Below are 16,211 nucleotides of genomic sequence, written 5' to 3' on the forward strand. Positions count from 1 at the left end.
CCACCGAGCGAGCAGCCTCTGGGGGAGCTGTGAGCAGTGCCACGTTTCTGCTCCGCGCTTGAATGGGGAGGCAGCCATGAGATGAAACTGTCCCGCGGATGTGCTGGCAGGGAAAGCCATCCTCTGAATGTGCTGTGAACAGCCCCCACCTGATTGGGTCTGAGCCCGGGATTCCTGAAAGAGCAGACCCAGAAAGAGTTCAGACTCTCTGGTTCTCACCAAGCCTTTCCTTTTCCCAGAGCCCAGGGAAAACATCTGCCTAATGCTGATTTCAGAGAGACTGATTTGAGTTTACTGTCAGGTTTTGAATGTTCCAATGTCCTGCTGGGTGCTCGGTACAAGACAAGGCTAAGAATGGTGGCCAGGAAAAAACCCTTTCATGTGGAAGCAACTGGAGCCTTGCCCACGCGAGTGCGAGTCCAGGACCCTCGGTGCTGCTGCCCTGCCCAGAGAATTGCCCTGCAGCCGGGCACTCTCCGGCCCCCTTCCCATCCTGGGGCCAGCAGACATGCCGAGGCCAAGCTGCAGCTCAGCGCCTAGCACGCAGGCCCAGCGCTCCCCGGCACTCATCTGCCTTGAATTTTCCAACAAAGAGACCTGCGGGAGGGAGGAAGGAGGGAGGGTTACAGGGGAGGCAGGCCGAGTGGGCGGATGATTCCACCGCCATCCCCAGTGACACGGGGCCAAGCCGGGGGGAGGAGGAGGAGGAAGAAGAGGAGGAGGGGATGAGGCTCTGGCTGCGCAGGAGCCCGGCTGGGGTGTGCGGAGGGGGCTGCCAGGGCTGACACAAGCAGCACATCTGCTCCCATGCAGCTGGGGGAGGGGAAGGGACAACCCCGGCAGCAGGGAGGGAAGCAAAAGAAACCCAGCTCCCACCCTGGCTCCATCCCTACCCTCCCATCAGCTCCTCCTTTGGAGCCAGCAGACCTTCTCCCCACGGTCTGGGAAGGTGCCATGCTCCCAGTTTCCCTCCCGCTGCCTTGCCGGCGGGAGCAGCTGGCAGCCTGGAATATGGATGCAGAGGCGGGTGAGGGACAGGCAGGCAGACGCTGCCTTCTCCGGGGAGTTCCAGCCTGGCTCAGGAAATTAGAGGGTATTTTATATCACAGAGTCATGTCCTAGGAATGAAGGGAAGGTGGGGAACAAGAGAGTGTGCACAGGAGAGAAAGGAGGCCATAAACCCCAAGCCGCGGAGACGGCTGCGCCGTGTCAGACCCCGGCTGCGCACACATCGCCAGCGCAGCTGCTCTGCTCCAGCCTCCTCGTTTCCCCTCGGTGGCCTCCAGCCTGGCTGAGGCTGTGGATACAAGCGAGTTTCTAGCTTCAGCCAGCTCTGGTCTCTCCTGAGCAGCATCCGCTAGCCACAGCGAGGTCCCTGTGAAGAACTCTGGAGTAATACAAGCCCAGCAAGAGAAGAAATCCAAGAGGCACGGACAAAGGCTTCCACACGATTTGAACCTCAGATTTGGAGGCAAGCTTGGAGCTCAGCAGCGATTACTGCTTGTTTCTGGCAGTCCTGTCCCCCAACTTGCCTATCTAAGGCTTGCAGCGTGGAGGATACTCAGAGAGAAGAAATCACAGACATGGTGGCAAACACAAAAGCTGGATCTGGCATCAGAGGGGTCAGTACCAAGAAGGGAGGTAGGGTTGGGGATCTCTCAAGCATGTTGGAAAGCTTGATGGCCAGGATGAAAAATAGGGGACGTGCAAGATTGAGAAGACAACTGAGCAATGACAATTTCATACTGAAAAGATGCAAAGGTAGTAGAGCAGATGAAAGAAGATGTCTCCTAAATTGTTAAGAAGAAAAACCTTTACAGAGCAGCAACGTTCTTTCCAACAGTGCAAAGCCCAGAAATTAAATTATAAACAATCTTCTCTTACAACATTCCAGAAGTGCACAATTAGGTTGGTCATTCCTGTAACCTCAACAGCCCCCATCTCCTACAGCTCACATAGGAAAAAAAACCAAAAAAAACAAAAAAAAAAAAAAAAAAAAAAAAAAAAAAAAACAAAACAAAACAAAAAAAAAAAAAAAAAAAAAACAAAAAAAACAACAAAACAAAACAAAACAAAAAAAAAAAAACAAAAAAGCCCCCCCAAAAAAAAACACCATCAGGAAACACTTCTACCCAACAGCAAAAGCTTCAGGGATTTACATACTAGAAATGTGATCTCATTTTCTCATTTTCAAGACCTCTAGTACACTCCCCTTAGGGCAGGGATGCCTTGCTTCCAATTGATTGTATAGATTAATAATGCTGCATAGCAAAAGGAAGCACCTTCATGTTTTACTACCCAAATATGAGCAGCTCCTGGCTCTAGAGCAAAATCCTCATCTCTTCTGCTGAAGCCACAGGGATGAGCTGTGCAGCCATTTCACCAGATTAGAAAACTGGACAGGGCAATTCTCTATGAGTGTTGGGATTTCAGTTGGGAAATATGTGCCTGTTAGATTAAGCCCAGATATGATACGTGTATTTCCCAAGGGGATACAATTCACCCAAGAACTAGAGATCCAACCAAAGAATACACATGGCAGTGATCACATGTGTATCGGCGAGACCTCGGGCTTTGCAGGCAAACAGGATGAATCAAACAGGATTAGAGGATTTGAGCTGTCTGCCTCTGTAAGCCAATGCACTCCTTGGTCTCCCTAACTGTATTTTCACCTCCTGTGCAAAGAAGAGGAGTACAAATTGCATTACACTGGGGTGAGAAGGGCTCTCTGACCATAAACAGACTGTCACTCTCACATTTAATTCCCCTTCCAAGTCCCCAGACAGGGTGTTCAGCACTGCTCCTCTATGCTGCAGCACAAGGTAAACAGGGAAACACAGATTTGTCAATGGTTTCATTCTCAGACCTGCTGTCCTGTCTGTTCCTGCACCCCATGTGAACACAAACTCCTTTGCATACCTGGTGTGCTTTTCAAGACTCAAGAAGCACAAATCGTGTTAGCAGCTGTCCTACCACCAAAACAGTAACACAACTCTGCACTTGTGCAGGAATGGCCACCCCTGCCTTCCTAACAAGTCCAGGGAGCATCACAACAAGTCCTCAAAGGTCATTCCATTTCAAGCTACTATCTGCACTCCTCAAGAGCAGGCTCTTTCGTTTTTAGAGAATGGTTTGAGTTGGAAAGGACTTTACAGATCATTTAGTCCCAGTCCCCCCGCTATGGGCCTAGAGCCTCCTTCAATCATGTTCACTTCTGCTGCCCGCACAGCCTCTTCATGCACCATCCCCAGCTTTCTGTACTCTCCCCCCATGGTCAGTCAGGCAAGGGCTGAACAGACATCCAAGATGCCAACTGTTTTCCCTGAGAAGCCCCCATCAACACATTTGCAATCACTCCACCGGACAAACACCAGGACAAGCAGAGCCCCTAAGTGTGGGCAACACTTGGCTCCAGTTGGACCTGTGCTCAAGTCCTACAGGTATCACTGTGTGGGAGATGACAGAGATCAGACCTCCTGTTCACCTAGTCCAAAGACTAGGAAAAGGAATGGCATTTAGGAAGGAGCCACCCAGGCTCAGAGGCCTGCCCAAGAGCAGCAGTTATCAAAGCAAAGCTACAGAGTGATTTCTCGTTGAACACAGAGCCCTGGCAGCCCCTCCCACCTTGATCCCAGAGTGACCATCTGGCTGCAGCCCTGCTCTGCAAACAAGCCCAACAGGCCTGTCCTCCACCGACCGAGCCCAGGCAGCAGCAGGAAGCTGCACGGGGACTGCAGGAGGCACCTCCACGCTAATTAATCCCGCCCTGCCCAAGCGATGCTTCCAACCTCCTCCGGAAGACCATTTACAGACATCATCAAAGAGAACATTCTGCAGGCCCCCGAAGGTTCAGTGACACTTTCAGTCTCTTTGAATTGGAAATCAGGACAAACGGGAACTTCCAGCAGAAGCCAAGTCAGGTTCTTCATGCTGCTAGCTCAATTTCAGCTCCTCAGTAACTAAAAGCTTGCATAAAGATACAACACAACACAAAGATACAAGACAAGTGCATGGACTCACTGCGAGAAAAAAAGATTTGAGGTTAAACATCTGCAGAAATGACCTTTAGGGAATGGAGACAATTCCGCACACATAGTAACAGTGGCCAAAAGCTGGGCTTGTATTCAGGGTGGGAAAGGAAACAGGCCCAAAGAGGCCCCAGTCAGAGATGTGTATGAGACATAGATGTGTATGAGGGTAAAATCCTGATGTGGTTGCTGTGGTTCACACTAATGTGAGACAGCAAGCGCACCGGGGGAAGGAGGCTTGGTCTGCTGTGACACTTAGCTCCATCTGGACACAGACAACAGGAAGAGCCCACAAGGCAGAGCTGCAAAACACCACTTCCTGCTGACAGAGGGAAAGGGAGAAAGGTGAAAATAGTGCAGTGGTGGACAAAGGGTTTATCTGGCTACTGCTGGTTACAAAACGCAAAGGACAACACCAGCTTATCAAGAAGCTTGTGAATGAGGTGTTTGGGCCCCACAGGGAGCGCCTTGCAACTCCCCATGAGTGCGAAGTCACTCCCCCCTTTCTAGGCTGGCTAGAAAAGCAACAGCCTCCCCTGCAATGTTCAGGGACTTCACACTGGTTAAGACAACTGTAAGGAGCTGTAAAGAGCCCCAAGGGCTGCTGGGGGGATAGGGTGAGGCTTGCACATACATCACAACCAAGGGAGAAGGCAGTGATGCCTGTGAAGGCTCTGCATGCACCACGAGGAATGCAAGACCAGGCCTTCCTTTTCTGGCCCTCAGCTGAGGGACACCAAGTCAGTCCTGCTTTTTCCAACAGCAAGTGAGGCTCCTGCCAAGAAAGTGCTGCTGCTGTGGAATGTGCTGGGCCAGCAGTACAGCTCATTCCTGGAAAAGCATCAACTCAGCGGGAGACCAAGGAGAGGAGAAGAGGGGGAAATTGGGAAGAGGGGGAGGGTGGGAAACGAAGTCTGAAAGCTTGGACTTCCACACCTGGGGACGCACAGAGCAGTCTGCTCACCAGCACCTCCTCATCATGGGCTGCCAGCACAACAGCCCTGCCCAGCACCAGCCCTATGCTCTAGGAGCACCCTTCTGCCAGCCAGATACCTCCAGAGCAGATCTGGGACCACACAGACCAAGGCAGATGTCTGTGGAGAAGAGGAGCAAGGTTAATTTCCCCCCATCATGTTAATAATTAATTGAATTTAATGACAGATCTCCACGAGGAGATGACAAAGCAGCCTCCACATGTGTCCTTCCTCAAGACACTGACCAGCTCACATTACTCTCTCCTTGCATAAACAATTTTGCAAGAGTCTCCCCAGGAAACCGACTCAACCTCCTACCCGATGGGAAGGGGTCTTGAAGCATGACAGGCTGTAGATGGCTGCACCTACTCTGCACATCCAGCTGGGCTGCCATCAGCAACAGCTCTGCTAACTGGGTCTGTAAGACATACAGAGAACCCCCATTAAAACAAACAGGCTGTTAATAAAGCTCACAACAAACTTTCACCACAAAACATTTGCCAAAGACAATGAAAAGGACTCACGCAAAGAAGAGTCACAACAGCTGCATGGTGGCAAAGACAGAACTTTGTCCCAGATCACAAGCTATGGCAGTACTCTGAAAAATGGGCAAGCACTCATACTACAACCCTCTGGTCCTAAAATGCAGGAGGCAGAGGGGTCTGAACACTCATAAGAAATTTTTCTAAACATTGCTAGGCCAGGGACACTTAATTGTTTTTCTTCCTCATCTGCTTTTGACAGTGTCATGCAGTGGATGGTACAAAAAATTCCCTGTATAAAAAAAAACAGCAAATAGAGCACATTTTAGTAGCCTTTAATATACTTCATCAATTTCACTAACACCAGTCTTATTTACCAAACTCTGTTCAAGACACAGGGCCAAACCCTTGAATACAACAAGTAACCTACCAAGCATCCTTTACCAGGCCAGCCAGGCTTGCCCTCCAGCCAACAACCCAGCAAGCATGAAAACACTGTTCAACTGCTGGAAGAAAGAGACAAGATCAAATCAAATCAATCATGCTGGCACACAACTTTCTCAACTAGAGGTCCAGAAAGCAGATGAAAGCCATACAGGACCCAATACAATACTGTAAATTAAAAGTCTTCACAGTTGCCATGTACAGAATTCAGTTCAGGTCCTACCAAGACTCACCTCTACACCAGGAATCATCTTCCTTTTCAACAAGAGGGTATGCTTCCCCTCAGTTTAGAAGAGGACAGTGTTTTGGATCAGTGTAGCACCAGGTCCAACTGCTGTTTTTCTTTGACACTGTGAACTCCTAGACCTGACCCTGTCACATACCATGCAAAACCTTCCACCAGCTGTCTCTGACAACTGCACCAAAGGTTGGGTAATGGCCATTGACCTCCAGAAATCACCATCACAGGTCATGGAATGTTTCTCTTGTGGAGGGTCTCAAAGCCACAACTGCCAACTCCTAGGTCCTTCAAGGACAGAAGAGCGCAGGGGAAGGGTGCACAACCTGTCTACAAGTCTGTAAATATCCCATGAGCTAGGTAACTGTGTTGAACTGGTCATTCTGCACATTAGCTATTCCCAAAGCAGTCCAGAAATACTCATCACATGTTATTACTGCACTCTGATTTTGAGCTTCCTAATTATCTGCAATACTGACAGCAAGCTCCCTTGAAGCATCTCTCCTGTAAGCTATATGTAGAGTGACCACAAACACTTAGTACCAACACCACGTGTTGATCAATCAGGAGCACAACCGGGCCCTACAGTCAACATGGCCAGACACAGTCCCCACCTCACATCTACAAACCCTTCTACATGGCACAGCTAAGTCAGACCCAGCTCCAACATCATGCACACTGCCAGAGATGTTACACACCTTGTGTTAGTTTGGAACTGCCCCAAGGAAACCCAGAGCTTACCCTAAACTGCTGCAGATGTTGACATCCTCAAAGTCCCCTGACACTTCCAGGATGACTAGACAAGGAATAGTCTTAAAGAGTTTTCCCAAGGCTAACTTTTTGGCTGGAGCTGAAACAACACATTTTTAATCTAGAAGAAAAATCCACCTCAGAGGACCCCCTTTTAGACCTAAAGGTGCATTTACCAGCTCTAGATCTAAGGCAGGTTTGCCATAAGGGACTCAGCTCTGCAGCCAGAACCATGAATATCCACCCCTCTCAGAGCCACAAAAAATAGTATGAAAACTCAAAGGAACACAGTGCAAGAGCAAGACTTCATGCATTGAGGCCCTGTATGGACTTCCAGTATGGCACAGCCCCACCTGGGCCCACAGGCAGTCTCTGTGTGAATGGCACTAACATACTGGTTGAGCTAGGCAGGGCTGAATGAACTGGGACAGCTGGTTAGCTGTATGCAAACACAAGTATGGAGTTTGCATATCCATCACAGCTTCTGAAAAAAGCTTCAGTTTGAGAAGCTGCTGCTCCCTGGGGCCAACCAGGCAACAGCCATCGGCACTACAGCAACTTTCTCCCTGCCCTGATGGCATCAGGCCACCAAGTCAAGGTTGTCACCTGCTGCTGACACTGCTGTGGCTGTCAACAACAGCAGAATGCAGTGCACAGGAGACAACCTATTTGCTCGCAGGTCATGAGACACAAAAAGACCATGAGCAGGCAGTCAGAGAGTAATGCTGAGGGAAAGAGTTGAAGCCCAGGCAGGGGCAGGTTACTGTGCTAACACCAGCTTCCCTGCTATAATAATCCATGCAGAGCCAAAGCTCCTGAAACACAGACCCCTCTGGCAGACTCTCGGTGTCTGCAGAACCAGCCTGTAGCCACCAGCAAACAAGGAAAACTCCACAAACTCTGTTACCCAGACCCAGAACTCCCAGCCTATCACAGAGACAGCTGCCAGCGATCAGAGGGGCCACGTAGCAAATAAATTCCTCTCCAAACCCTAGGGGCAGGTCAAAAACCAGCAGAGGAAAGACCTTCCCACACAGCAGCCAGTGACAGCTCTCCCAGAAACAGAGCTTTCCTCCAAGTCATGTAAGGAAGCCTTTCCCACTTCAGCTTCTGTCTTCAGCCAGGACCTGAAGGACAGTCTCCCACTGCAGCAACTCAGTCACTGCTCACGCTGCACCCTCTTTTCCTCCAGCTCTAACATCCTAACAAATTTTAGCCAACAAGACACAAGGACAAATACCCCAGTGAGGAGATAATCACCACAAAGGATTTAGTGGAATAGGGTACCCAAATGCTGCTTCTGCTACCTTCCATAGCTAGCTGTGACTGAAAAAACAACGCCTCTGGCATGTCACCTTTAATAAATAACTGATACAACAACCACAACAGTCCCAACCCTCCACTGTGATACAGAATTACACAGCACAGGAAGGTCAGCGCCAGGCATCTCTGCCTGCCAAAGCCTCCCGAGAGTTCCAGCCCATTCCTGGATGGGTTTAATATTAGTGCTACAGTAGTAACAACATAGTAATGGAAACAAGTGAAACCAAGAGCTTTGGGGCTCAGGGAAACACTAATGCTTCAGCTCTGCAAGCTAATGCAGTCCTCAGAGACCACAGCCCAAAAGCTCACACTCTCTCCTAAGGCCACCATGGCATTACACAGATAAGCACATGGACAAAGCAGACAAAGTCACAGAGATTAGACTAATTCCCCTATTTGTACCTTATTGAAACGCCTTCCAAAAAGTCTTTACAAAAGGATTTGGTCCAAAAATTTCCAACAGCAGCTACCAGCAGGATTAAGTTTTACTTAACTTGCCAGCTGCTGCCTAACAAGCCAGCACCAGCGGGACAAACAGTAACATAGCCACGTGGTGCCACATCCCCCTTCTGGAAAACAACAATCCATCCAGCACAGGTCAGAAGGGCAGGCTCTGAATAACAAACAGGGGATGGAGAGAGGAGGAAATCAATAGGAAACACCAAAAACACACAGCCCCTGACTGCTGCTTCATCAGATGTGCAACACGATGCAAAGCTGGTGCAACATGAGGGCAATTTCCTGCAGACTCAGTATCTGCTGTGCTCTGCAAGCCCAGCTCCTCTTCATGGGCTTTTTCACATATCAAATATCTTAAACCACAACATTGTTCTACCTATTTGGGTGCAGTCAAGGGTGGAGGAGTAGAAATTCATTATAGCACGTACCCTCAGTTCAGAACAGTTCAGCAACTGCCATGCAGACATGGAAGAGGCTTCCCACCCCTTTAAGTACACTGAACTCAAAAAGGACTTCAGGAATTTCAACTATGCTCCCTACACCTCTACACAGAAAGCTTTCAAGTCTACATGAAGGGCCTGATGCCCACCCTGACAGAGGACTGAAGCCAAACCCATGTGTGCAGCAGAAAAGCTGCAGGGAAAACCAGATTTTCTTTGCTTGCATTCACAGACGTTTCTTTCCTGAGCATCCCCACGTGGACAGCAATGGGTGGCAGCCATTGAAGAATTCACACCTGCTCGGAGACCAGGTGAAGAAATCACAGGAGAAAGAGGCCAAGAGCATGATGGAGAAGAGGGACTTACTGAAAGTTCAGTCCTCCAAGCACAGTGACCTTGGGCTCATGGACCATCTACCTCCACCCCTGCATGCCAGCATCTCCCTTCTCAGAGTCCATTATGAAACGCAGCCTCCCCAGCAACATCCTGCTCTCGCTGCAGCCATGTAGGAAGGAACATCACTGCTTACACTACCACCCAGAAGACCCAGTACCCACCTTGTGGGTGAGCCAATGTCTAGGATTTGGGAATGGCAAAGTTCTAGATGAAATTCTAGAGTGCACTTTAGAAAAAAGATGTACCTCAGCCGGAATCAGAAAAATTAGCAATGGGGCCACAACTATCACACCATAACAACAAAAAATGCTCAGGTTGTGACCCAAATTATGGTGGTTTATGAGCCATTTTTTATGGCGTTTTGCCATGACCTCCAAGGCTGAACCATGCTGGAGCACAGTTGTACCACAACCAGGGCACAGTGATTTACTTTGCAGCAATTTCTGAGACATCAAGGTAGGTTTTTGCTCTGTGCTGGAATTTGGAGGACCAGAGTCCTCCAGATGATTTCAGAACACTGAACTGCACCAAAACAGCTGCATTCACATGGCTGAGTAAAGGTTTCTTGACCTTTCTTTTTTTTCAGAAATGACAAAAGAGGCTTAAAATTAAGAAACATTCCCATCAAACACATAACTGAAAACAATGCCTCTCCAAGAAAAATGCTGGCTTCAACATGACACCATATTTTGGGAGAAAATACATTCAGTCAAAAAAAAAAAATTCTGACCAGTTCTGGCTGCAAACTAGTTCAATAGCTGTTGTAAAGCTTCATTGTTTGCACAGGACACATAAGGCCTTAGGGAAATTGGTCTGCAGCCTGATTTGGCTAACTTGGCTTTCCAAACACCACCCCTGGGCAAAGAAACCAGGCTGTGACTGCCATCCAATGTGGCCTTCAGAGCACAGCTCCAACCACAACTGAGAATGCTGGACACCTACAGAGACAGTAATAGCTGGGTCTGAACAGCAGGACACACAGGGCCCAGGCACAGACAATACAATCCAGAGAAGCAGGGAATACTGTCAACTAACCATCTCGATCTTCACCTCAACCCTGGCACTGCTGTAGCCACCACCACCACCACCACAACACTTGGAAACGGCCTCCAGCAGCAGCTCCAGCCAGAGTCAGCTCCAGTGTCCATGGGCCACCCCAAGCACGGGCAGCATTACAGGAACTCCCCACCACAAATGCAGACAGTGGTTAGCAGCTCTCTGCCAAATCCTCAGCAGCTCAGGAGACAGAGGCATAGGCTGCAGTAACCTACATGTAAAATGTCTGAAGTAGCTGCTGGTGGGCCCTTGCTAACGAGGGCAGCTCACCTCACAGCAGGCATGGAAACACATTCTCTGGAGCACAACAGATGGGGTGCTGTGGCCTTTCATGTGTAAAGTGCTCCCCTCCACATGGAATGGGCAGAATTAACAGGGACTGACTAGAAACTGGAAAAAAGTGATGACCACCTTCCAGTAAGGCCAGTGTTGTCACTTAGACCACCACAAAGGACATGAGCATGCAAGGGAGTTTTGTAGGCCCTTTCACTCAGAAACTTCTTGCCAACCTCTCCCAGCATGAAATTCATGCTGACATGGAAGCAGTCTCCATCAGGGACATGGGACAGGCAAAGGTCTTCTGGAGACAGCAAAAGTTTCCAATTAAAAATAAATTTTAAAAAGTTCCCAAAATCAAAATAAAACAACTCCCCCAACACATGCTACAAAGAGCTGGCAGGAAACACAGGGGCACCATGCCAGTGCTCACCACTGCTTAGAAACTGACACTGCTTATTAAGTTTAGGATCCCTTCCCCAGCTCCCAGCATTTCCAGCCAGAAGGACAGTCACTGCTGGTATCAATTTCAAAAAGACCCTGCAATAAAAATAAATCACTCAGCCTTTCAGAGAGCATCAACGCGTTTCCTCATGCACATGTGCAGAGATGAGGCCGCCAAATACCAATGGCATCTGACCCCTACACTGGGAATTCCCGCAGCGCCCGCTTTGTTCTGCCTCCAGAGCGCTGTCCTAATCACTGCCTCATACCCAGCTTTGGAGAGCAGGTGATAATTAAGCAGGTCTGGATAAGATACTGGGCCAGTGATTAGCTGGATACCAATTTTCACTTCACAGCTGAGACCAAGGAATCACTCACCACAGCTATGAAACTAAAATTGGAATGGAGACCTGCAAGAGGGAGAAACCAGCAGCAGCAGGAGGAGCAGCACCATCCCACCATTGTACCTCAGATCACTGGTGTTCTCCCAGCAATGCAGAACCAGTAGGATGGGAGGGAGGAGTGGTCCCCCTGTAGAAGAATGGGGCCTTTCTGCTCTCCAGTCTAGAAGAGGGGAGGTGGCCGAGTGAAGATAAGTGAAATGATCACCAAAGTGATTTCTTCACGGGCAAAAGAAATTCAAACTTTCAGGCACTCCACAATATATGGAAAGACAAGGCAAAACTTCAAGCCAGGTGCTAAGGATTTACCTGGACACACAAACTTCACTCATTAAAATGCTCTGAAAAGTTTAGCTTAAACTTTAGGATGCCCCTGTGGGAACACATTTTGATCAATAGAAAATGAGCAGTGTCAACAAGAAACAGAAAACTAAACAAAATAAATCACATTTCAGCTGATTTAAGAATATTCTCAGAGTTGTACCAGATAAAAAAACAAATAGTTCAGCTGAGGCAAAAGGGCACAATACCTGGCTGGTGAGAAGTCCACGTTGCCCATGTACATTTCTCATGATGGACTTGGGTAGGAGACAACACTTTACACACGACTGAAGCCTATGTCCCAGTAAACTACAAACTACAGACCATCAGCATGGTTGTTCCCTTCCCAACTGCACAGGCGCCCAGAAGAATTGCCCAGGTCCTGTTCTTGCAGCACCTCTATGGAACTGAGAGCTCTGTCATGCTAAGAGACACACAAATGTTTGCCCAAGAAGCTCCCAGTGTCAAGTGGACAAGATAAAGCACAGTTGGAAATTCCATTGTATGGATTAAGAAAAAAAGAAAAGAAATTAAAAAGTCTGCTCATAATCCCATGAGAAACCTGGGGAAGGTCTGACGGAGAATATGGATCTCAAAAGCAGTCACACCACTGCACTGATCTGAGGTGCTCTCCTGCTGATCAGCACACAGCTCTTCCCTGTGAAACACTGAATGAAAAGATTCAAGCCGCACGAACAAACCTTCCCTCTCTAATGAGTGCAAAGTTAGCAGCCAAGGGTAGTTCCACACTTCATGGTGGGACACATCCACACAAAGCATCTCAGGTCCAAGAAGAGTCTACCACATCTGTGCACTCCCACACTCACACCATCCATCAGCTGACATTCATGTGCCTCCACTTCTGGGATTAGCAGTACACAAAGCCAACAAGGGCACAAATATATGCACCCTGTTATGTACAGCTGTAGCCCACTGCATCAGGAACAAAACCCTGCAGCCTTCCTGCTGCTCACAACTCCTCTCCCCAAGACCAGGTGCAGGAATTCTTCTCATTTCTCCTCCTTGCCACCCAGAAGTGACACCACTCTGGGGTCTTAATTATTTGAAGCTGAGCACTAACTCCTGCCCTAGCCCGACAACTCCACAGCCACCCAGGGGAATCTCAGTTCACATATCCAAAGAGATGTAAACACTGAAGCTGCTCCATCACAACTCTGATTCTCAGAGCAAACAAATATTAACAAGATAAACAAAAGAATGAAAAATCCCACACACCAAGACTGAGGCTGTAATACTGCCTTGGGGATGGGGTTAGTTGAAGGGAATACCAGACTGGAGATCCATAGCCTGGAAAAAAGGAGGAAGAGTGAGAAAGATTCAGACTGGGCTACAGAAGTGAGAGGAAACACTGGAGATTCTACTCCAGCTGGCTCTGGAAGGTGAGATGTCTCTGTCCCCAATAAGATGAGAAGTTTGGTTTATGCCACAGGGATCCAGCAGAAGGTCCAAAGCAGAACCATGGAAGCTGCAGGCCTCCTCCTCATTGATCAGCTGCCTTAAGGCCATCTACTTCTTCTCTCATTGAGGGGGCTTTAACCTGGGTCCTACTCCTGGACACTGCCCAGCTGACAGACAGCAGCCCAGCACAAGCCAGACAGAAGGCACCCTGAGGGAATCCCCTCAGGGAAGGAGCTGAGAGGAATACATGTGTAAGAGAGAAATGCTTTTCCCTGTCACACAGCTTCTGAATGCCACCATTGTTAACCTCCAGTCTAGTTTTCACTAATTGCCCATGCATTTGCAGTCAAGCAGCCAAGGTGCCTCATGCCCTTCTGTCTCTGATTCTCCCTGCAGGCCAATGGCTCACTTTCTCATGGACATCAATTACCAGGGATCATGAAATTTTGTGTGCTACCCAGGGCTTCAGGGCTTCTCAGAGACAAGGCTGCAGCTGGACTGCTCTGCTTGTTCCCACCATGTTCCAGCCAACCACCAGCACATTCTTCAGCTCTCTGGAAAGCAGCAGAGACAGCTTTCCTGATGAAGCATCCATGGTGACAGAGGCTTGCTCTCTCTCTCACACGCCAGGCCAACTGCACAACTCATTGCCCAGGACTTCTCCAAGGAACAGGCTGCCCACACACAGCCCCTGACCCCCTCTCAGCTGCACCTTCCCTTCCAGAGCAGTTTATGCTTCCCAAACAAATTAGCTGGACTGGTCACAACAAAAATCTCATCCCATACATTTCTGACACAAGTGATCTTGTGGTGTCTTCCTGAGTGACTTTCCCCTCTCCCTGCTATCACCCACTATAACTCCCTATGCTGCTTTATTGTTGAGTTTTCTTAATCTATCATCTAGCTCCTCTTGTAGAACCTTAAAGAGATAGAGGAGGATGAAAAAGCACAGCACAAAACTTCACTGCCACCAGACTCCTCTTCCCAATGCAAGACGCTGCTATTTATTACTAAACTTTGTTTATAGTTGCACACTCTCCCACCCACATGGCAATGTTTCATTCAAGACAAGTTTGAATTCACTTCAAGAACAACATTTCAAAGGATCCCAAAGCATTTGTTTACAAACAGTATGCATGGAGAAGTCACTTCTCCCCCAAATGAACATGGTCCCCTCCGAGACAGGGAGAGGCAGCTGTTTCATAGCACCCAACACTACTCAACAGCTGAGGGACAGGAAATGATCCACAGACAACTGATATTGCTGAGGAAATCTATGGAAAATGAGGGCTGGAGACTTCTTATTTGCCAGGAGAGAACGGCGAAGCTTCTGAGGACTAAAGCTCTCCACTGGGTCTGGAGGAATTTAGGGAGGCAAAGCGTCCCAGCCTGCGGTCAAAGGAGTGACTCCAAATTTCAAGCCTCATCTGAAAGCTGGCACCTCCCAAACTAACGGGAACCTGGGCACTGGGATAATTTGGCTGAGGAGGGGAGAGCACCCCCTGCTGAGGCAGCCACATAGATCTCATCCAAGCCCCAAACAGGCCCAGCCCTGTTCAACATGGGGTACAAGCCAAAATCACAGCCTAGAGAGGTATTTGGTGCAGTGAGAAGACACTGGGAAGAATATAAAACTGAAAACACTTTGCAATCCCAGCTCCATGCACAAGACCTACTGTAAACACCAAATCTTCAGAGGAGGAAGTATCACACAACTCCTTCAAACACCAAAGTGCTAGGAATGGTAAAGAGTCACATGTTGTAGAAACCAAGAGGGTCCCAGGATGGAAAAAGAGGTCCCCAGAAAGGCTAAAGGGAAGTCAGATGTAGGAAATCTGGACAAAACAGAGTGAGGACAAAGGGTCTTCCTGGGAGCTGGCTTCACATGGTATTTGCTCCCCAGAACAGTAACCAACTTTATGCAGGTAGGAGACAGCAGGGGCTGCCCAGAAGATAGGTGACTACAACATCCCAACAAGAGTCAGAATACACCTCCTCACCTCCAAAGAGTCCCCTGTGATGGGAGGAACCAAAGGGCATCACAAAAGAAGTGATGGAAACACCACTGTTGGAAGAGAGTTGCCCTGCAGGAGATGGGATATGAGACAGGGCTGCACCCCTCTTCTATACCAGAGACTGAGCATGGGACATCTCACTTTGAGGATGGGACATGTACATGGGTACAGTGAGTCTTGCACACACCTCTTCCTCAGAGATGGGCATCATGTGGAGAGCTCTCACTCCTTCTCCATGGAGGTAGGGGAGGAGAAAGCTGGTCTTCTCTACACATTCTTCCCAAAAATGAGATGCGGAGGACAAAGCTGACAAAATGGATGTCCCTCCCCAAAATGGATGGTAGGAGAACAAAACTGTCCCCAACTCCATTCCATGGAAAGGGCTGATGGAGGTGGCACACCCTTCTGGAGGAGGGAGCAAGGGGCACTTTCCACAGGCAGGCACAGTGGGAGATGCCCAGGCCCTTTTGGAGGGGAGGGACAGTCCTGAGTAGGATATAACCTGGGGATGCCACCCTAGACACCCCAGTGTGGGCTGCATGGGAGATACCACCTCAGGCAAGGTGTTGGCCAAACATCCTGAGCACGGGGAGGGAGTGACCCTCAGATGGGAATGATGGTCTCCTCCAAGATGCCTCTGGCACCTGAAGCAGGGTATCACCAGCTCCCTCACTGAGGAGTTAGGATGGTGCAGCTTCCCCAGAGCAGATGCGGGACCCGAGGATGTGCGGCTGTCCCCGGAGGC

General features: G+C 49.0%; 1 protein-coding gene across 4 annotated transcripts in view; it reads right to left on the bottom strand.

Moving 5' to 3' along the window:
* The window catches only part of DVL3 (dishevelled segment polarity protein 3), a 34,555-nt gene that overhangs the window by 17,745 nt on the left and 599 nt on the right, over nucleotides 1-16,211 (bottom strand). The window lies entirely within an intron of this gene.

Source organism: Vidua chalybeata, chromosome 10, assembly GCF_026979565.1.
Source record: "Vidua chalybeata isolate OUT-0048 chromosome 10, bVidCha1 merged haplotype, whole genome shotgun sequence".
Taxonomy (NCBI): Eukaryota; Metazoa; Chordata; class Aves; order Passeriformes; family Viduidae; genus Vidua; species Vidua chalybeata.